This window comes from Moschus berezovskii, chromosome X, assembly GCF_049115385.1.
Source record: "Moschus berezovskii isolate FMDL1 chromosome X, NW_MosBer_1.0, whole genome shotgun sequence".
In the NCBI taxonomy this organism is placed as follows: Eukaryota; Metazoa; Chordata; class Mammalia; order Artiodactyla; family Moschidae; genus Moschus; species Moschus berezovskii.
The window spans coordinates 148909468-148931482 of NC_142488.1; the positions used below are offsets into that span (position 1 = coordinate 148909468).

General features: G+C 47.3%; 1 pseudogene; it reads right to left on the reverse strand.

Annotated features, from left to right (window-relative positions):
• Positions 1-2502: 2502 nt before the first annotated feature.
• On the reverse strand, positions 2503-21009 carry LOC129564096 (histone-lysine N-methyltransferase PRDM9-like; annotated as a pseudogene).
• Between the last annotated feature and the right edge of the window lie 1006 nt (positions 21010-22015).

The following is a 22015-nucleotide window of genomic DNA, read 5'->3' on the forward strand; positions in this document are numbered from 1 at the left end:
TCCCTGCCATCTGTCTGCCCTGCCCCACTTTTGTCACAAGTGCTGGGGTCTAGACTGTGGTACTTGCTGGGCTCTAGACATAGCTGTCTTGTGAGTGTGTGGGAGGGGTGGAGTGCTCTTAACGACTCATTACAACTCTGGAAAGCAGGACTAAGAGGCTGAGGTTAATCTGGCTCCAAAGAGCTGAGGAACCTATATAGGTCCCTGGGCCAGAGGCCAGACCAGAGTTGCTCAAGAAGGATCCCAGAGGATTTCTTGAAAAGCCTATGAAATTGGTTATTAGGAACCAACACTGAAAAGACTACAAATGGAAGCCTGATATAAACTAAAGTGTGAAACAAATGTAAGGTATTTTTGTCACTGGTGTTTCATAGAAAGCTAAATTAAATGTGTTCTATAATCAGCACATTTATCCGAGAAATTTAAGTTATATTTCCAAAACACAGCATCACAACTTCATGGAAGGTATTTTCCATTTTCACAAAAATTAGGGGTGACGTTTTGCTGGGAAGGAGGCTTGAGCTGGAATGTCCAGCACCAGGGCACATGGAGTCTTAGTTGTATTTGTTCCCAAGTCCCTGGAGGCCTGGATCCAGCTGGGGAGTCTGGTCCAAGCCAGAACAAAACAAACAGTAAATGTTTAAAGAGTTCAATGTTGGTCTCCATGTCAGGCTCTCTCGAACCCACCCCAGTCGAGCAGTGGGACCAAAGCCTGGTTAGGCTCCAGGGGTGGGATAGCAGCCCCAGTCAGGGAGGCCGGGGTGGGGGGCGGAATAAAGTAAGCACTGGTTTTTTTTCCTTCTCTTTGATATCATGTCTGTGCTATGTTGCAGTATAGTCAATTTACAACTCTGTGACTGTTGTCAGCATACAGCCGTTTTATTCAGGTATAATGAATCTATGGGGGGTCTATATCCTTTGTTAGAATTTTTTGCCCTAAAAGTCAAGCAGATGGCTGAGTATCAGGTCCTTGTGGATTATGCATGTGAGATTCAGGTTTTGTGTATACAGTGAAAGATTATTTGTGTGGATGCTCTCCTAGAGTTACACATTTCTGGGTTAGAGATACTGATTTCTGTGTTTATGTAGAAGGAAGGAAGAAAGGGTCCCTGGAAGTTCACCATGGGTATCCTGGAGGATCAGCAGGAGGCAGGCCTCAGGAACCTCATCCTAGAGCTCAAGGTATAGGCACAGGCCACCACCCTTTAGAAGGAGGCAGTGCAGTTCAGTGAGGTGCTGGTGGCCTCCAACCTGGACCCCTCGGCCCTGACCCTCATGTCCCACAAGCTGGAGGTAGGCCTTGAAGGCTGCGATTGGGACTTTGTCCCTCCAGTGCAGACCTTCAGTCAGCCTCGGGGACCGGGGAGCAGTCGTGGTTTCCTGGCCAGAGCACTCAGGCCCATGTGCACCGTGGTCTCCTAGCTCCAGTGTCTTCAAGGTCTCCCCAGCGACTCCCTGGCCTTCCAGCCATCCTAGCCCGAGTCCACTGCCTGCTGCAGCTTGGTGTCTTAGCCAAGGCCATGGCTGTCACTCGCTTGGTAACTAAGATGAGCTGGAAGAGGCCACGGCAGGAGAGTCAGACCTGCAGTGGCTTGTGTGGTGGGTGCTGGGAAGGCTTTTCCGGGAGGCAATTCTGGGTGTAGGCTAAGCGTCTATTCCCTTGTGCCTCCATGGCGGGCTGTAGCATTCTTTTGGGTGGATTGTCCCAGTCACTGGGCACTGCTGGGAAGGGACAGATGAGGCCTCAGTGCCCAGGAACCAGAAGGCCTGACCACTCCTGGCAGAGACCCTACCCTGTGCTTGGCCTTGTTCCTCTGCCCCCTGACCTGAGAGATGTCACAGAAAGAGTGAGTGATGTGGACAGGGTTCTCTGGTGTGGCCAGGCCTGGCTCTGGGGTCCTAGCTAGTTGGGTGACCTGAGGCAGCTGGACCCCTTGGGGTCTGGAGGTGGGCACACACCTGGGTCTCGCTCTGAAGCCTTCCCATGGCAGTCATTCCTGTGTGGATGTCCCCACAGTGGAGCGAAGCTGCGCTTCCCTGACATCTTCCTCTCCTCGGACATTATGGAATTGAAGAACAGCACCATCAACGAACTGCAGTATGAGCTGGCCCAGGTCTGAAAGGTGCAGGAAGCCCCCACCCCTCTCTCACCTAGGGCCCAACTGGTCTTGATGTCAGGGTGCTGAGCAGTCTGAGGCCATCTATGCCTGCCCAGGGTCACTGGGCCTGCGTGTGGCCTGGAGTCTCTGCTGCTGCTGCCCAGTGCACATCCTGCCTGGTGTCCTGGGTGAACCTTGTTCTGGCAGCATGCTGCTAACCTGGCCTCTGGGGCAGTTTTGGGGGGGGGTGGAGTCCTCTCTTCTCCCTCAGGTGAATGTCCATGTCCTCCAAGCAGGGGCAGTTTGAGCTCTGGCCTTTGTCAACCACTCCAGAGACTTCGCACACAGTGCACTGACCCTGGTACAGTCTCTGTCCTTCACCGAGTGTCCCCAACTCCCCAGCCTAGCCTATAGCTCTGTCAGAGCTTAGCTTGTGGGGACACAGATACAGTGTCGCCTGCAGAGAGCAGACACCCAACAAGTGTGACTCAGACATGAGCCCTGGGTCTTGGAACCCCAGGTTAAGGCAGTACTGTCATGGGCCCTAGCTTTCTGGTGACCAAATTCCCCTCCCTTCCCTGCCCATCATGCCCTGCCTGGTGCTCTGAGAACCCACATATGTCCTTGCACAAAATTAGGGCCATGCACTGGGGGTGTGTGGCTCTTGAGAGAACTTCCATAACCTATATCTGATTGTCAGGAGGGCTGAATCCCAGAGAAGGACGAGGGCTGGGGCCCAGCCCTTGAGTTCTTCTGGAGCTCGGCCCTTGCTCACGCTTCCCTCTCAGCTCCCAGCACTTTGTCTTGAATGCGTTGAGGACAAGGGGTCCCTCTGAGCTTTCTTCATGAGTCAGGCCAGGCTCTCAGGATGTAATGTGCTCTGCTCTTGAAAGTCTTACCACCACCTTGTGAAACATGCCCTGTGAAAAACAGTGGAGGAACAGAGATCCTGCTTGCATGGGTCCTGCAAGCACTGTTACCCAGATCTCAGCTTTTCTCAGAAGGCGGAATGGAATATATGGCGGCAGACATGGTGGAGAGGGTGGTCCCCAGGAAGTCAGGGGCAGTGAGCTTGAGTGACAATTGCCTGAGGGGACCAGGAACTCTGAGTACACCATGTCTTCAGCCTCTCCAGCCATGAATCAGGGACGTTACCTGAGGTCGCACACATGAAGTGGTTGGACAGCCCCTGTGAAGTCTTTCAGTTCAGTTCAGTTCAGTCGCTCACTCAGTCGTGACCAACTCTTTGTGACCCCATGAATCACAGCACGCCAGGCCTCCCTGTCCATCACCAACTCCCGGAGATCACTCAAACTCATATCCATCGAGTCGGTGATGCCATCCAGCCATCTCATTCTCTGTCGTCCCCTTCTCCTTCTGCCCCCAATCCCTCCCGGCATCAGAGTCTTTTCCAGTGAGTCAACTCTTTGCATGAGGTGGCCAAAGTATTGGAGTTTCAGCTTTAGCATCAGTCCTTCCAATGAACATCCAGGATTGATCTCCTTTAGAATGGACTGGTTGGATCTCCTTGCAGTCCAAGGGACTCTCACAGTTCAAAAGCATCAATTCTTCGGCGCTCAGCTTTCTTCACAGTCCAACTCTCACATCCATACATGACCACGGGTAAAACCATAGCCTTGACTAGATGGACCTTGGTTGGCAAAATAATGTCTCTGCTTTTTAATACACTATCCAGGTTGGTCATAACTTTCCTTCCAAGGAGTAAGAGTCTTTTAATTTCATGGCTGCAATCAACATCCTCAGTGATTTTGCAGCCCCCAAAAATAAAGTCTGACTCTGTTTCCACTGTTTCCCCATCTATTTCCCATGAAGTGATGGGACCAGATGCCATGATCTTTGTTTTCTGAATGTTGAGCTTCAGGTCAACCTTTTCACTCTCCTCTTTCACTTTCATCAAGAGGCTTAAAATTTTAGCTCCTCTTCACTTGCTGCCATAAGGGTGGTGTCATCTGCATATCTGAGGTGATTGATATTTCTCCCAGCAATCTTGATTCCAGCTTGTGCTTCTTCCAGCCCAGCGTTCCTCATGATGTACTCTGCATATAAGTTAAATAAGCAGGGTGATGATATACAACCTTGACGTACTCCTTTTCCTATTTGGAACCAGTCTGTTGTTCCATGTCCAGTTCTAACTGTTGCTTCCTGACCTAAGTCTTTAGACTCAGGCAAAACTTCTGGACAGTAGGGAAGCCCCTGGCTACTGTCTGGCTGAGCTGGGGAGTGTCTGTCACCTGCTCTCCTGGACTTGAACTCCCGGGAGTGGAGACTCAGTGCCTTCGATCCACTTGGCCACCTGCTGGGTGAATGTGGCCTTGTGGACACTCAGCTGCTCAGTCTCCACGGGGTTGTTGAGAGGCACTGTGTGACTGCCCTAGGTGGGGTCACTTATTGCAGTCTTGTTGCCCTCAATCTAGGTCTGGAGAAGGCTAATCTCAATGAGAAGCTACTTTCAGACTTCAGCTCACATCCCAGGAACTAGTCTTCCAGCCTAAGTAGGTCACTCGGGGTTTCTTGTGTTAGTGCTCACAGCTCCCATTCCCTAGAGAGTGCCTGACCTGGAGACACATGTCCTCTGCTGCTAAAAGTGACATTAGACTGTACTCCCAGGGATGGACCACAAGGGATGGTGGGAAAACTTCTGCCCTACTTGCTTGGAAGCACTCTTCCCCCAGCCCCTGCCTTCTCCACACTCAGGTATGGAATGTGAGAGAGCAGGAAGGGGAACCTGGGTCCCCATTGAGACCCTCTCAGCAAAGCTGGGCCTTGGTTGGGCTTAGAGGATGTGACCAAGAGTTTGCTGGACAGGATGCCACATTTGGAGGGCCTCCTGAAGTGTAGGTTTCAGGGCTGCATAGCAACTAAGTGCAGAGCATGGTGGCTGAGCTGAGGGCTGTGGATCCTCCAGGATGAACGCTGAAGTCTGAACGTTGGAAGATTGTCTGGAGTCACAGGACATGCTTGCTGTCTCTGCTGAGATGATCTCAGTGGGGAACCAGGATCCCCCTCCTACTCTCTAGAAGCCATTAGACTGCAGCCACTCCCCACAGTGATCCCTGAGGAAACTCGGGAAGGAGAAGACAGGATACTGGTACCAGGCGGTAAAGTGTGTATCAAGGGGAATGATTTCAGGGAGATGGCTGGTGCATTTTCCCATACATAGAAAAGTGTTAAATTCCTTAACTTTAGATGCAGCCTCTTGGGTTTGAAATCTTAAAAGATTCTTACTGAATAAAACATAACTGTCAACACCTAGTTTATAAATATTTTTATGTCTACACAGATGAAGTAGAGACTTTCAATGAATAACAAAAGAATACAAATCTCAACATTCAGAACACTGGCACCAGTGGTGGACACTCCCCAAAAGATGCAAGTCATGGAGCAATTAGAACAGTCATCACCCTTTTTTCCATAAGATTGTGGAAAGGACACTGACATTGGGGAATTGTTACAGGGAAGAACAAAATCTGATTCCATGGTGAATGTCTTACTTTAACCTTTGTTTCCTGTTGGTTTGTTTACTACAGGGATACTGCCCATACATAATGGCCTGTCTCAGGAAACCCACCTTTTTTCAGGACCTGTCCAACTGTGGATGGCTAGACGAAGGGAGAAAGTAACACATCTCCTCCCGAGACTGGCCATTCCAGGAGATATTTGCCAAATTGATGGCCCTTGTACTTTATTTCCTCACCTCCCCAGCTCTGTGTTCTATAAAAGACACTGGCATCCAGACCCTGACAAGATGGTTTCTTAGAGATATTAGTTTGCTATCTTCTCGGTCTTCCAGCTTTCCAAGTAAAGTCGTATTCCTTACTTCAGCACCTTGCCTCTGATTTATTGGCCTGTTGTGAGCCAAGCAGAGTGAGCTTGTACTTGATAACAATCCCACATGCCTTGCAGTCAAAAAACCAAAACATAAAATGGAAGCAATATTGTAACAAATTCAATAAAGACTCTGAAAATAGACCATATCAAAAAGATCTGAAACCAAAAACCAAAAGAATTCAGTGGTGGTCTGAAATATTTCTAAAGGAGTTAGTGCCCCTCTTGCCCATACCTCCTGAAGCCACACTGGACTGTTTGGCCCTGTATATTCAAGATACGCTCTCTGGACCCCAGGTGGAGGTGCTCTGCCCCCAGTGCCCACCTGGGTCTCAGGTGGTAGAAGAGACACAACCTAGGGTTTCTTCTGTGGTCTAGGGGAGTGTCACACCAGCCACCCTGTTTCCCTGCCCATAATAAATAAGGAGGGTTGTAGGCACCTGGTCAAGTGTTGTCATGGGCACCTGAACTGCCTTGTCTTTGTGAGATTTGATGTGAAAACAACACAGAAAGTAAACCAGCCAAGAAGGATCCAGTCGGGAATAAACCCCTCTTCACAGGGACCCTGTGAGACCCAAGCACTCACTCTGCCCACCCTGCTCTAACTTTTGGGAACTGGCCTTTGTCATTCTTTGGACAGGAGGTGGAAAGGACAACCCAGTCTCTCTTCAACCTCTTGAGACCCAGGTGGGCACTGGGGGCAGCAGCACTGCTTCCTGGAGTTCAGACAGAATGTCCTGAATAGACAAGGCCTAACCATTCAGTGAAGCTGGCCCTTGTCCATAGTGCACAGACCTGCTGCAGGGTCTCAGGTTCCCTGGCATCCAGCTCGCCCATTTTCAAGCCCAGCTTGAGGTGTCTTGGGAGCCCCTCTTTGGCAGGTACTAAGGAGTAGATAGCTGCATGCCCAGCAAGAAGGAGGAGAAGCAGGTGGGGCATGGGTCCAGCATGGAGTGTCCAAGGGCCCTCTGCACCTCCAAGAACACCCATCCCCACATGCCATGACCTTTCTCCTCTTTAATTTGTGACTTTGTGGTTGATGTTGCCAAAAACCTTCCTCTGGGAGAGAAGGCTCCATGACCATGGAAGGGGTGGAGGTAAGGAGGTGCTATTGCCTTAAGGAAAGCTTGAGAACAAACTTTCCTGAGCCCTGAACATACTACCTGTTAAATCTTTACCAACCGAGGCCAAGATTCAGACAGATTCTCTGAGGAAACACTTTTCATGTCCAACAGGAGAACCAACTGAGGCCAAGATCCAGGCAGATTATCTGTGGAAACACTTTTCGTGTCCAACAATGGAAGCAACTGAGGCCAAGATCTGGACAGATTCTCTGTGGAAACATTTCTTGTTCAACAATAGAATCAACTTAGGCCAAGATATAGGAAGATTCTCTCTGGAAACGCTTTTCGTGTCCAAGAAGAGGACCAAGTGAGGCCAAGATCTGACAGGTTCTCTGTGGACTTTTCATGTCCAACAAGAGAGGATTTGTTAACCCACAGCCAAACCCCAAAACATGGGACCTGTTGTAACTGGAAACAGCAGGGAAGGTGTTAGAGAGGCTTCTTCCCGGGTGGCTCCCCCGAGGCCCCCTGAAGTTACTGAACCAGAGTGGGAGAACTCACACTTCTCTCCTCATTGCAGGCCAGACAGTGCCGCCAACCTCAGAGACCTGCTCTTCCACCTCCCTGTGAGTTCAACAGAAGCCTCCTGGTCACGACGCGAAAGTGCAGTCTTCTTGGTGAGCCAAACAGAGGCCAGTGGGAAGGTGGGTGGAGGCTGAAAGCTTTTGTAGACGAAAAACATGCATGTGCGTTCCTGTGTGTGGTGGCCAGATGCTGCAGTAATTGGTGTTCCCGTGAAAGTTGGACTGTGAAGAAAGCTATATGCCAAAGAATTGATGGTTTTGAACTGTGGTGCTGGAGAAGACTCTTGAGAGTCCCTTGGACTGCAAGGAGATCAAACCAGTCCATTCTAAAGGAGATCAATCCTGGGTGTTCATTGGAAGGACTGATGCTAAAGCTGAAACTCCAATACTTTGGCCACCTCATGAGAAGAGTTGACTCACTGGAAAAGACTCTGATGCTGGGAGGGATTGGGGGTGGGAGGAGAAGGGGACGACAGAGAATGAGATGGTTGGATGGCATCACTGACTCGATGGACATGAGTTTGAGTGATCTCCGGGAGTTGGTGATGGACAGGAGGCCTGGCGTGCTGTGATTCATGGGGTCTCAAAGAGTTGGTCACGACTGAGTGACTGAACTGAACTGAACACATTTATGGTAGGTTTTAGTTTCTGTATTTTCTAAATTTCTTTTTTTTAAACAACTGCATATTATGAGAAAATTTTTGCTATCAACCATGAGAACTTGCAAAATTAGATCTTTAAGGTTTTTTTTTTTTTTTCCTAAAATGTTACAGGAGTTTTCTCCTGGTGAGAGATGAACAGCCTCCTGCTGCTACTGCTAAGTCACTTCAGTCATGTCTGACTCTGTGCGACCCCTTAGACGGCAGCCCACCAGGCTCCCTGTCCCTGGGATTCTCCAGGCAAGAACAGTGGAGTGGGTTGCCATTTCCTTCTCCAATGCATGAAAGTGAAAAGTGAAAGTGAAGTCGCTCAGTTGTGTCTGACTCTTCGCGACCCCATGGACTGCAGCCTACCAGGCTCCTCTGCCCATGGGATTCTCCAGGCAAGAGTACTGGAGTGGGGTGCCATCGCCTTCTCCGGAACAGCCTCCTACTTTTAAATATTACTTTAATTGGCTGTGCTGCGTCTTAGTTGTGGCATGCAGGGTCTTCAGTTGCGGTATGTGGGATCCAGGGCACTGACCAGGGATTGAACCCGGCTCCCCTGTGCTGGGAGCTCAGAGTCTTAGCCTCTGGACCAGCAGGGAATGCTGCAGCATCCTACTTTTTAAAAAAGTTATTTACTTTTGGCTGTGCTGGGTCTTCGTTTCTGTGTAGTCTTTTCTCTGGTTGTAGGGAGTGGGGGCTACTCTCTAGTTTCTGTGCTTGAACTTCTCACTGTGGTAGCTTCTCTTGTTGGGAAGCATGGGCTCTAGACACTTGGGCTACAGTAGTTGTGCACAGACTTAGTTGCTCCACAGCATGTGGGATCTTCCCAAATTAAGGATTGAACCCATGTCTCCTGCATTGGCAGGTAGATTTTTAACCACTGCACCACCAAGAAACCATTTAACCATTCCTCTCCCCCCTTCCTGCCAACCTCTTTTAAAAAAACACCCGGGGCAGATTCATGTCAATGTCTGGCAAAACCAATACAGTAATGTAAAGTGATTAGCCTTTGATGAAAATAAATAAATTTAAAAATAAAATAAAAATAAATAAATAAATATGCTTTGCTAACCCCTCCCCTCAAAAAAAAAAAAAAAGACTAAACACAACCTGTTTAGTAAATTATCAAGAGTCTGAACTCTGAGGTCAGTGTCTGTGGTGTCATTCTCCCAAAGGCTTCAGATACTGGTTGGGCTCATGGGTCTGGCGACCAGGGTCGATCAGGTGGCTGAGGATAGGCTTGTCCTCTAGTGCTCTGCCCTCACCTACTCACACAGGGTCCCCGAGCCCTGGCAGCCAAGCAGAGCAGTTCGCAGGTGGGGCTGGTAAAGCTGTGGGGCCTCTGCAGTCATAGTGGAGTGTGACTTTGGGGCAGCTAGCTGTCCTGTCACTGTGGCTTCTGCTGCCCTGTGTGCCTGTGCAGGGAAGTTACGGTGTCAAGTTGAGGCCTGGCCGCTGTCATGGGGACAGGATGGGACCTCAGATAGCTCACATCAACACACCCTCCCACCCTCAACTCTGCTTCAGATCATGGCTCGTGGCTTCTGGCAGCTCCCCAGGGCTGGGAGGGTGTGTAAAGCACCAGCCCCGTTGCTCAAGGTCAGCTGAGACCCCAAGATCTGGGGTCACACACCATCCCTGCCGCCATCCAGGTTGTCTCACTTCTGTGAGGCAGGGCCTGTGAAGGGCTGTGGGTGAGGGGTTATGTGGGGATGTTGTGGTCTGGCCCAGGAGTCAGCTCTTTGAGGGGAGGGGAGAGGAGGGGAAGGAGAAGCTTTGAAATGCTCAGGCTTCCAGGGGATTCCATGCCCAGCTCTGGTGGGAGGTGCAGGTGAAAAACCCCTGCAAGTTTCTGGGTCCCCACCATATTTCAGTTGAAGGCCCTCTGCCTGCACCACCTCTAACTCTCCCTCCTAAAAACACGAAAGATGAGGAGTTTACGTGGCTTCCCTTCCTGTAGGGAAACCAAGCCAGAAATGTGTTCCTTTACGGAAGCATGAAAGAAATGAGAAAATAATATTGGGTGGTTATTACTGACACGGGTCATGTAGAGACACTTCACAAGCCTGGACAGGGAGGGAACTGAGGGTCTTTTCCCCCAGTGCTGGAGTTAGCATCTTCCCCCACCCCCGCCCCATGGCCCACTCTCCCCTTAGTGTCTTCTGGTGACTGGGTGGACTTTTGCCTCCTGAACCCATTCTGAAAGAATAAGGACAGAGCAGATGTCATTCACAGAGAGGAGGGTGTGGTTGACTCTTAAGAATGTCATTGCCTCCACTCTGTGTTGGAACTCAGTTCTGGGTATAAGCAATGGTGGCTTCCTGGTGCGGTCAACACCTTCACTCACTGGGGGCAGGGTGGATGGCTTTGTGTCCACATTTTGACCATTGCAGCCTGGTCAACCTTGGGACCTGTGTTGTGTGTGCATCTACTCTCCTCACAGCACACGACATGGTCCATCAGACTTCACTTGTTAAAGGGAAGTGTAAGGATGAACTATTCCATAGTTAAGAACTTCAGATGCAGAGAAAGCCTTTGACAAAATTCAACATCTATTTATGATAAAGACCCTCCAGTAGGTGAGAATAGAAGGAACATATCTCAACATAATAAAAGCTATATATGACAAACCCACAGCAAACATTATCCTCAATGGTGAAAAATTGAAAGCATTTCCCCTAAAGTCAGGAACAAGACAAGGGTCCCCACTCTCACCACTACTATTCAACATAGTTCTGGAAGTTTTGGCTACAGCAATCAGACAAGAAAAAGACATAAAAGGAATCCAAATTGGAAAAAAAGAAGTAAAACTCTCTCTCTTCGCCTATGACATGATCCTCTACACAGAAAATCCTAAAGACTCTACCAGAAAACTACTAGAGCTAATCAATGAATACAGTAAAGTTTCAGGATATAAAATCAACACACAGAAATCCCTTGCATTCCTATACAATAATAATGAGAAAATAGAGAAATTAAGGAAACTATTCCATTCACTGTTGCAATGAAAAGAATAAAACACTTAGGGATATATCTACCTAAAGAAACAAAAGACATATATAGAAAACTATCAAACACTGGTGAAAGAAATCAAAGAGGACACTAATAGATGGAGAAATATACCATGTTCGTGGACTGGAAGAATAAATGTAGTGAAAATGAGTATACTACCCAAAATAAATTATACATTCAATGCAATCCCTATCAAGCTACCAATGGTATTTTTCACAGAGCTAGAACAAATAATCTCACAATTTGTATGGAAATACAAAAAACTTCGAATAGCCAAAGCAATCTTGAGGAGGAAGAATGGAACTGGGGGAATCAACCTGCCAAACTTCAGGCTCTACTACAAAGCCACAGTCATCAAGACAGTATGGTACTGGCATAAAGACAGAAATATAGATCAATGGAACAAAATAGAAAGCCCAGAGATAAATCCATGCACATATGGACACCTTATCTTTGACAAAGGAAGCAAGAATATTCAATGGAGAATAGACAGTCTCTTTAACAAGTGGTGCTGGGAAAACTGGTCAACCACTTGTAAAAGAATGAAACTAGAACACTCCCTAACACCATACACAAAAATAAACTAAAAATGGATTAAAGATCTAAATATAAGACCAGAACCTATAAAACTCCTAGAGGAGAACATAGGCAAAACACTCTCCGACACAAATCACAGCAGGATCCTCCATGACCCACTGCCCAGAGTATTGGAAATAAAAGCAAAAATAAACAAATGGGACCTAATTAAAATTAAAAGCTCCTGCACAGCAAAGAAAACTATAAATAAGGTCAAAAGACAGCCTTCAGAATGGGAGAAAATAATAACAAATGAAACAACTGACAAAGAATTAATCTCCAAAATATACAAGGAGGTCCTGCAGCTCAATCCCAGAAAAATAAACGACCCAATCAAAACATGGGCCAAAGAACTAAACAGACATTTCTTCAAAGTAGACATGCAGATGGCTAACAAACACATGAAAAAATGCTCAACATCCCTCATAATCAGAGAAATGCAAATCAAAATCACAATGAAGTACCATTTCATACCAGTCAGAATGGCTGCTATCCGAAAGTCCACAAGCAATAAATGCTGGAGAAGGTGTGGAGAAAAGGGGACCCTCTTACACTGTTGGTGGGAATGCAAAGTAGTACAGTCACTATGGAGAACAGTGTGGAGATTCCTTAAAGAACTGGAAATAGAACTGCCATACGATCCAGCAATAGCACTCTGGGGCATACAAACAGAGGAAACAAGAATTGAAAGAGCCACATGTACTCCAGTGTTCATCGCAGCACTGTTTAGAATAGCCAGGACATGGAAGCAACCTAAATTTCCATCTGCAGACGAATGGATAAGAAAGCTGTGGTACATATTCACAATGGAGTATTACTCAGCAATGAAAAAGAATACATTTGAATCAATTCTAATGAGGTGGATGAAACTGGAGCCTATTATACAGAGTGAAGTAAGCCAGTAAGAAAAACACCAATACAGTATACAAACGCATATATATGGAATTTAGAAAGATGGTAATGATAACCCTGTATACGAGACAGCAAAAGAGACACAGGTGTATAGAACAGTCTTTTGGACTCTGTGGGAGAGGTGAGAGTGGGATGATTTGGGAGGATGGCATTGAAACATGTATATTCTCATATGTGGAAAGAATCACCAGTCCAGGTTTGACGCATGATACTGTATGCTGGGGGCTGGTGCACAGGGATGACTCAGAGGGAGGATAAGGGGAGGAGGGAGGTGGGAGGAGGGAGGTGGGAGGGTGGTTCAAGAAGGGGAACACATGTATACCCGGGGCAGATTCATGTCAATGTATGGCAAAACCAACCAATATAATATTGTAATGTAATTAGCCTCCAATTAAAAATAAATAAATAAATAAAAGAACTTCAAAGTCACGACAGCATTGGCCAAAGCACGTGGGCACAGGTAGAAGGCCTGTGCATTAGAGAAGCCACTGTGTGGACTTTGAGGAGCCTCTGTGTAGGGGGTGGGATGGGGTCTGGATTGGGATTTCCTGCACACGTAGCTTCAGTCTCCGTTGTCGGCAGGTTGGACCACTGTTGACACTGCCTGTCTGTGTTTAGGGGCTCTGGGTTGCCAGACTTGGCAGGAATGGCAGTGGTGGGAAGGGCGGTCGCCTTCCTTAGCATCCCTGACCTCACATGTCCTCATCAAGGCAGCCAAGTGCCCTTCATCGTCTAGCTCTGAAGACCTGGAAGATGTGGGGGCTGAAGGGTCTGCAGAAAACAAAATTCTGTAAAGCAATTATCCTTCAGTTAAAACATTAAAAAAAGGATTAAAGAAAAAAGCCCAAAGAACAGCAAAGGCGAGGCTTGCATTCTCAGCCAGCCTCTTCTGCCTGTGCTTATACAACAGACCAAAATGCTGGTGATCCTATTGTATCACGGATGAAAATAGACACAGAGAGGTTAAGCATCTTGCCCCAGGTCACAAAGCTGCTGAGGGCATCTGGAGTTCAGATACTATGATGACCCTGAGGGAGTGGCAAAGACATAGTGACAGAGACCAGATGGCCCAGGCTGAGAGAGGCACACACACATGCACATGCATATGTGCATGTGGCCTTCACCTTTAAGGCTACAGAAGTCCGAGGAAGACAGAGGGCCATCAGTTCAGTTCAGTTCAGTTCAGTCACTCAGTCATGTCTGACTCTTTGTGACCCCATGAACCACAGCACGCCAGGCTTCCCTGTCCATTACCAACTCCTGGAGTCCACCCAAATCAATGTCCATTGAGTCGGTGATGCCGTCCAACCACCATTTGAATGCAGAGTTCCAAAGAATAGCAAGGAGAGATAAGAAAGCCTTCCTCAGCGATCAATGCAAGAGGGCCACCAGGAGAGGCCAAAGGAGGGCTGAGGTCTATAAGGAGGAGAGGCCACACTTCCCAGGAAGCCAGTGTGTTTTCATCCCTGATGAGTCTGTCTCAAATCCTAGATTCCTCTGCCAGGAACCCAGGAAGTGCCTGTCCAGTGACCTAACTGAGTTGGTTCCAAAACTATGCCTTCCCAGGGGTTCAGCTACCACTGGATCCCACTGCTGTCAGTAATAAGGGGGTAAAGAGTAGGTCATCTGGGCTTCAGCTTTGTTTGGAGACAAAGTTTGTTAGAAGAAGAGTACAAAAAACCATGAAGGCAATTGGCTTGAACATCTCCAGAACACTTAAGAAACCATCTGCTGTTTATTTACCTTCTCTCCTGTCATGAAAGTGGAAGGTCTATTTAACCGTTTAATTCTGTGCTCATCACACTGTTTCTTGAAAACATTTATTTATGTATTTATTTACTTTTCTGCACTGTGTCTTAGTTGCAGCATGTGGGAGCTAGTTCCCCAATCAGGTATTGAACATGGGTCTCTGCATTGGAGTCTTAGCCACTGGACCACCTGGGAAGTCTCTACTCATACTCTTGGGGAGAGTAATGGGTCGTAGACCTGCTCTGAAGCCCCCAAAGAGCTGAGGCGTGGAGTGGATGTAGTAATCCTCCTGTGGCTAAGTTTATTGGTCATGACTCACTCACGCTCCCTGCAAACATAGGGCTTCTCCCCTGTGTTTGTCCTTTGGTGTCTGTTGAGATTCTAATTCACACTGAAGTTTTGCCCACACTCCCTGCAAACATAAGACTTATACCTTGTGTGTGTCCTCTGGTGCTTGATGAGATGGGACTTATGACTGAAGCTTTGCCCACACTCCCCACAAACATAGGGCTTCTCCCCTGTGTGTGTCCTCTGGTGTGTGATGAGACTTGATCTATTTTTGGAGCCTTGCCCACACTGTCCATACTTGACTCTTATAATTCCTGAGATCCATGCCCACATGAATAACTGGCCTGTGTCCTCTGGATTTAGTTTCTGACTTGTGCTGGGCTCTTCCCTCATTCTCTCAGGCACCTCAGAGCCCCTCATTTGTCCTTTGGGTGAGTAGGAAGAGGCCCTTCAAATCCTCTTCAACCTTATGCAAAGTTTGGGGCCTTTCAGCAAAAGATGGGGCCTTTCCTTGGCCTCTCGACCCTCTGGTTTGTCACTTGGGCTGTACAGATCAGAATATTCATGCTGCTGATTTTGATTGCCTGGGCAGGGACCCTCTGGTTGTAGGTGGTCTTTTGCAGATGGCCTCAGGAGGATCTGGTGGCTCACACAGTAAAGCGTCTGCTTACAATGCAGGAGACCCGGGTTCAATCACTGGGTCGGGAAGATCTGGAGAAGGAAATGACAACCCACTCCAGTACTCTTGCCTGGAAAATTCCATGGATGGAGAAGTCTGGTAGGCTACAGTCCATGGGGCCACAGAGAGTTGGACATGACTGAGTGACTTCACTTTCAGGAGGATCTAAGAGGGGTGATTGATGTTGGGCATGTTGGCTGAGGAATTTCTGATTGGAGAAGGTCAAAGAGCAGGAGGCACATGGGTGGATACTGGGCTTTGGATCTGCTGAAAGAAGAAGCTTTTAGTCAGGTAGCTCGTTTGCCATGGTAAGGTCTGCCCCACTAATCATCTTAGTGTTGACAGTGCATGATTTGTCTCCCATCAAGTGTGTTTTACAGTCCACTTTTCCATTCCATTCATATTCTCTACATCCACAGAAATCCAGGAAACTTGTGTCAAGGGCCTTTTCTACATATCACCCAGATGAGGGAACTTGTGTAGCATCAGAGGCAGTGTCTCTCCTGATAGAGGTGGATATGCAGGGACCTTTCCTTGCATGTAAGTATCTGAAAAGCCATGTCACAGTGGCCACAGGTGTTTTGTCCTACTGAGAGATAAGACTCTTGATGACTTAGGTGGAATCTTCCTGAGCGGTTCCCTGTGAGGGGAAAGGGTCTATTAAGTTAGGGCTACCTGGCCTGGAGCTCTCTGCATATGGGAGGCAGCACAGGGGTGGTTAGAGTAGGTGTAAATAAAGCTGAATTTGAGGCTCCTTTTTCAAAGAGCAGCCTTTCAAGGAAACCACTCTGCAGGAAGTGGGTTTCAGACTTGATGAGACCAAGAGGCCCAGGTTCCACCTAGGTGTCTGGCTCCTGATTCCCCAACTGGTTCACAAATTGCTCCTCTCTCAGTTTTCCATAAATCATAAAGTGAAGACATGTCCTTTCTCAAGCCTCACCAGTATTCATACCTCATTTATTTCTTTCATTCAGTCTTAGTCCATTTAACGTGCACTAGGAAGCCCTGTTTAAAAATACATCTCCAGCCAGACTCTTCACACACTCACTCCCTTACATCTTCTGCCAGCCCACTCTCCCCTCATGTCTGACAATGAACTGACCTCTGAGGGGACTCCCTGCTGCTGTCTCTTCCAAAAAAAATGAACTAAAGCTTCGGCTTAGCACAGAGAACATGTCACTTGCAGCTGAAAGCCACATGGTTGCTCTATGTCACCAAGAAAGACCCCTGGGGCCTCCACATGGACATGGGTGCTGAGGTTTCAGTGTTCTGTCCAGCCTCCTTTCTCTCCCTCTGTGCTTCCTCCTGCGACCACTGGCATGGCCTCTCTTCCTGGCCCTGGGGCTGCGGCACTCGCTGCTCCCATGCAGGAATACTTTCCCAGAGATGTTATCTCTTCAGAGACCCTCCCCCACCACCCTCTGCCACACCCCACCCTCTGCTCATGCTGATCTGAGACACTTTTCCTGCACTGGTTTTCCTCAGAGCACCAGCCCCTGTCTGGTATGAAGCCCATGCCACCCCAAGGCAGTGGTTCTGTCTGTTTCAGTGCATGGAGTCCTGTCTGACACAGAGTATGAACTCACATGACAACAAGCTGAAACAGTAACTGAATGCAAGTCACTGTACGCATGTCACTGAGAAATGTGGAGGAAATGGGGAAGAAACAGGTAAAGGTGAGAGAGCTGGTAGGTGCTAGAAAACTTACTTTTTGCTTCTAAGCCTTTCAGCAGAAGGTGATGGTACATAATTTTTGCTTGAAATTCTGAAAATTAGAACTAACAGTTTTAATGTAAACTTTTTTTCCTAACAGTCATATGAAATGAATCAAATGCTGAGGCATTTTAATTGTGACTTGACTGACTTTAGACTGGATTGTTCAGAATCGGACAAGGGAGGCTCCCCAGGATGAGTGGGATGCTGGAAGAGGGGTGGCACTCACCTCTCCAGGCTGTGAGCTTGCTCTTCTCCCTGCTGTCACAATTGATGCCAAGTTCCTGACCATACTCATCCCTGTACCTGACCAGCAGCTCACAGCCCGGCCTGACCACCTGACAGGTTCAGTAGAAGATCTGCCCATGATAATGCAAGGCCACAAGGTTCTGCTCCTCGATGTCCTGGGCACAGTTCACATACCTGGAGTTGAGGCCAGGAAAGGGAAAGAAACCACAGGTGATGAGTCCCCTCCACTCTCAGACCATGCCCAGATCCTTGTCTTCAGGCTCTGAGGCCGCCATGGCTCCAACCAACCCTCATCGGGACTTTCTGTTCACACCTTTGACCAGGCCATGTGAATTCCTATTTCCAGATCGTGGTTCCGGTCCTCTTCCTGGCTGGAATGCTTTTCTCTCCTTACCTAGTTAGCCATTTTCCAGAGCCCAGTTCCAGACTTGTGTCCACCTGGACTGTACGTAAGAGTGACCTCCAGCTCCTCTAGACACTAAATTAAGTTCTCTTTCATTCCACAGGACTTGGTGCTCCTAGGCTAGCCTGCACCCCTCACACTCCAGCCTGCCTTCTCTCCCAAGGCTTTTCTCCAGTCTCCCCACATGTATCCAGGGTCCTATTCACTTGCCTATCCCCTCCCATGGAAACTTGGAGAGTGCTCTGACATAGCTTGAGACACAGAGTAGGAATGGTTTACTCACTTTCTGTCTGCCTTGAAGAAAGGAGAGGCCCTCAGAGAACGGCCATGCTCACAGCCACCCTGCCCCCATTCCTTCCCAGGCCTCAGGGCCCACTTCTCATTGGTATCAGGCCTGATGAGGTTGTTGCCCACATGGACTCAAGGTCTCCCATGTTAGGTTATTCTGGTGTTGTAAAGTTATTAAAAAATAGAAAAATTAAGATTGCTGCTGCTGCTGTTGTTGCTGCTACTAAGTCACTTCAGTCGTGTCCGACTCTGTGTGACCCCATAGACGGAAGTCCACCAGGCTCCCCCGTCCCTAGGATTCTCCAGGCAAGAACACTGGAGTGGGTTGCCATTTCCTTCTCCAATGTGTGAAAGTATAAAGTGAAAGTGAAGTCGCTCAGTCGTGTCTGACCCTTAGCGACCCCACGGAATGCAGCCTACCAGGTTGCTACAATTGGTTAATGTCTGTTTTCAGTATGTTCTCCAAAAGGACAAGGGTTGTGTGATCTGCTTCAGTAATGAAGTTCACTGCCTAAACTGGGAGATAAAATGCTTGGTAAGTGTCAGTTAAGTGAGTCAAATTGTCCCTGGTGAATCTAGACTCCTCTGTTTTGTTGAGCATATAGAGATATTTTGAGGGCAAGTGCTATATTTTTCTTTCTTTCTTTCTGATGTCTTTTGAATTGAAAGAGCATGATATGGAGGGAACAGAGGAAAGAAGATGTGAAGGCTATTGAGGGAGATGAGTTGAGAAGGAACAGGGTGTGAGCTTGAGGGAGGAGTGACGTCTACAAACTGCACACTCACTGCACTCACCTCATCTGGTTGGCCAAAGATGTGTCCTTTCCACCCACATACTCATAGCCTTTTCTCCCTTTGGTGATCTGAGTGTCAAAAAGGAGATACAAGCTTTCTTCTCTCTCTCTCTCTTTTGGTAGAAAGTAATAGAAGAACTATTTCTCTCTTGCCGTCATTGGTGCTCTTCAGCCTGCATGGAAACAGTTGCCAGTTGTACCACAAGGTAAGCTCCTTAATCATCATTCCAAGTCTGTGTCTGTTGGTACATTGAAACCAAGGGCTCCACAAGCAAGGAGTCACTTTGTATGCCTTTACCACTGTCTCCCATCTCTCCTCTGATCTTTAGATAGAAGTCCTGTGTGCCTGTACCACTGTCTCCCACCTTCTTCTGATCTTTAGATAGGCGTCTTATGTTCAGGCCCAGTCCACACAGTACACAGGGCTGACTGTGTCACTGCCGACAGTGTCATCACCATCCGCATCCTTGCATGTAGACATGAAGTACACCCCCACCACACACAAGCGATTAGAGACCAGAGGACAGGGAAAGAGGGTTATTTATTACCAGCCAGGAGTATCCACTGTTGGCGGCCTCTTCATCATCTGTGATCTGGCCCTCATAGGGGTAAAGTGCAGGCCAAGAGGTAGATTGGATACCTCGTTCCACACTCCAAGTCCAGCCTCAGGGATGCCCGAGAGTCTGATAATTAACCCAGGGGGCAGAGTGAGGGCTGAGTGGTTCACATGCTCCTTTTCCACCCCAGAGTCCTTTACAAAGGTTGTGGGCCCATGGGCAGCACAGCTGTCAATGAAGAAGTTCTGACACTCCTCACAGTCTGGAGATAAGAGCAACAGGGATGAGGGGAGGTATAGTGGTATTGCTGGTCGTATAAACCCTCAGCATTCACGGAATTTGGCCTCGATCCTGTACCCCAAGTCATAGAGGAAGAGAATGATTTGGGGACCAAATTGTGAGGTGAGTTTATTGGACCAAGGCCTCATAACCCCTTCTCTGTGAGTGGGCCAGTGGGGTCACTCACACGGGTAGTCGTTATCCTGGGGCTTTCTGACCTCTTGGTACACATGGTCCTTTGTTTCTCATAGACTGTACCTCTTCCCTTCAGTCTCTTTTCTTCTGAGTTCTAAGATGGAGAACAGAAGCTAAGCAAGGCTGGTGGGCTCTGGAGAGTTAGTCCCTGTTTTATCAGGAAGTATGAGATCTCCTACTTGTGCATGTATACAGTTTGTTAAAACTTTTTCATTTATTTTTAAAACTTTTACTTTTGTATTTTTTTTGTTTTAATGTTACATTATTTATTTATTTGCCATGCTGCCTGGCTTGTGGATCTTAGTTCCCTGACAAGGAATAGAACCCACACCTCCTGTAGTGGAAGCGTGGAGTCTTAACCACTTACCACCAGGAAGTCCCTTCTCTTACTTTGTTTCTTCTCCCTTTAACTACTGGTTCAGGAGACTGAGGCTCCACACTGACTACAGATGTCCAGTTCACTGTTAGCTTCCTGTACTTCCCATTAGTAGGTTTAACTTCCCAGCGTTCTTACTTTGGAAGTTGTTCACTGACACATCTACTCAGAAAATGCATGTTAAGGACACATGACACGTGAGGCATTGAGGAGAGGTCTGGGCATAAACACTAACAAGCATGGTCCCTATTATCACAATTGGATTTATTGAACTACTTGTATGTGTCAGCACTTTTGCATTTAATGCAAAGCTTCCAAATCTATATGAGTTATGTAGCCTATCTTCACTTTACAGATGAACAATCAGGACCTCAGAAAATGTATAAGGTTTTCCCAAGACCCCAGTGTTAACTTGATGTTTCAGATCAGTCCAGCGTAAAGCCACGCCTACCCAAAGTCCATGCCACACACCTATGCTATACTTATTAGCTTTTCTACAGGGATTGGAGGAACTAATTAGAGGAACTCCCCAAATGTTCTCTTACTGACATTTTGTCTGGGGTGCTGTCCAGGGGTCCGTGCTTCTCTGGGAGGGGGCACTGGTTTCCGACACTGCTTGGAGCCACTTGTCTTCAGCAATTTTGCTGCTCCTGACAATTCCTTCAAACTAGATACCTTACTTAATGGTCCCCTGGACATTCCCTTCCATGTGAGTAAAAGACAACATGCATATCTTTAGTTCCTTAGGATTTATGAAGTGCTTTCACATGCATGACTTTAGTTAACACTTTGACAGTTATTGGAAATACCTGGTGGATTGAAGAGTGTGTACACTGGTGTGTTAAAAAAGGACCTAAGTGGGTAGTGAATAAAAACTAGAATTCATATCTTAAGGTTCTTTCCCTTCAACTTTCTGCATAAAAGTGAGAGCAAGGCAGGGAGAACAGCTGGAGGTCATCCGGGGGGTTTTCTATTAATTAGTGGACCTTTAATCGATGAGGAAGTATGGACAATTACAGAGGGAACAAAACACATCTGGAAAATAAGGTGACAAAGCAGTGAGATTTAGAAGAGAAAAGACTATTGGCAGAAACATATTTAGACAATAGAAATAATGAGCTGAAACTTGAAGGTGGCCATGTCCTAGAGACAATGTTTGGAATTAAAGTAGCTGGCCTCATCAATTCTGCTTGAATAAGGCTGTATGACTAACTGTTTCTCCTCAGTTTCCTAATCCATAAATTGGTATACATGCTAATTCTTAATGTTATAGTGGACATGAAATTTAATAACATTCAACAAATCGTTGTGTGGGCTATTTAATGCAGTATGAATGTGAGTATACATCCTTGCCAGCAATATACCCCCTCAACTTCCTCTATATTTGAAGTCTAGCTCACAAATGCTATCTTCAGCCTTCCTTGACCTTCTTATTCCTAGATGAATGTTTAAATGAGGAGTCACTCATTCACAAAACATTCAGGGGTCACTCAGGGGCTTTGAGCTGGACCTGGACTTCTGAGAATTAATGGTTTATGGGATTGGTCTCAAAGTTCACAACACAGGGGCAGGCTAAACAAATGATTCCAAACAGGAGAGTTTCTTAATGAGAGCTCAGAGGAAGGAATTGTTACTTCCTCCTATAAGAATGAGGATTTGAAATCATGTCCAAATGACGAGTTTCCACTCAAAAGCAGGTAACCTA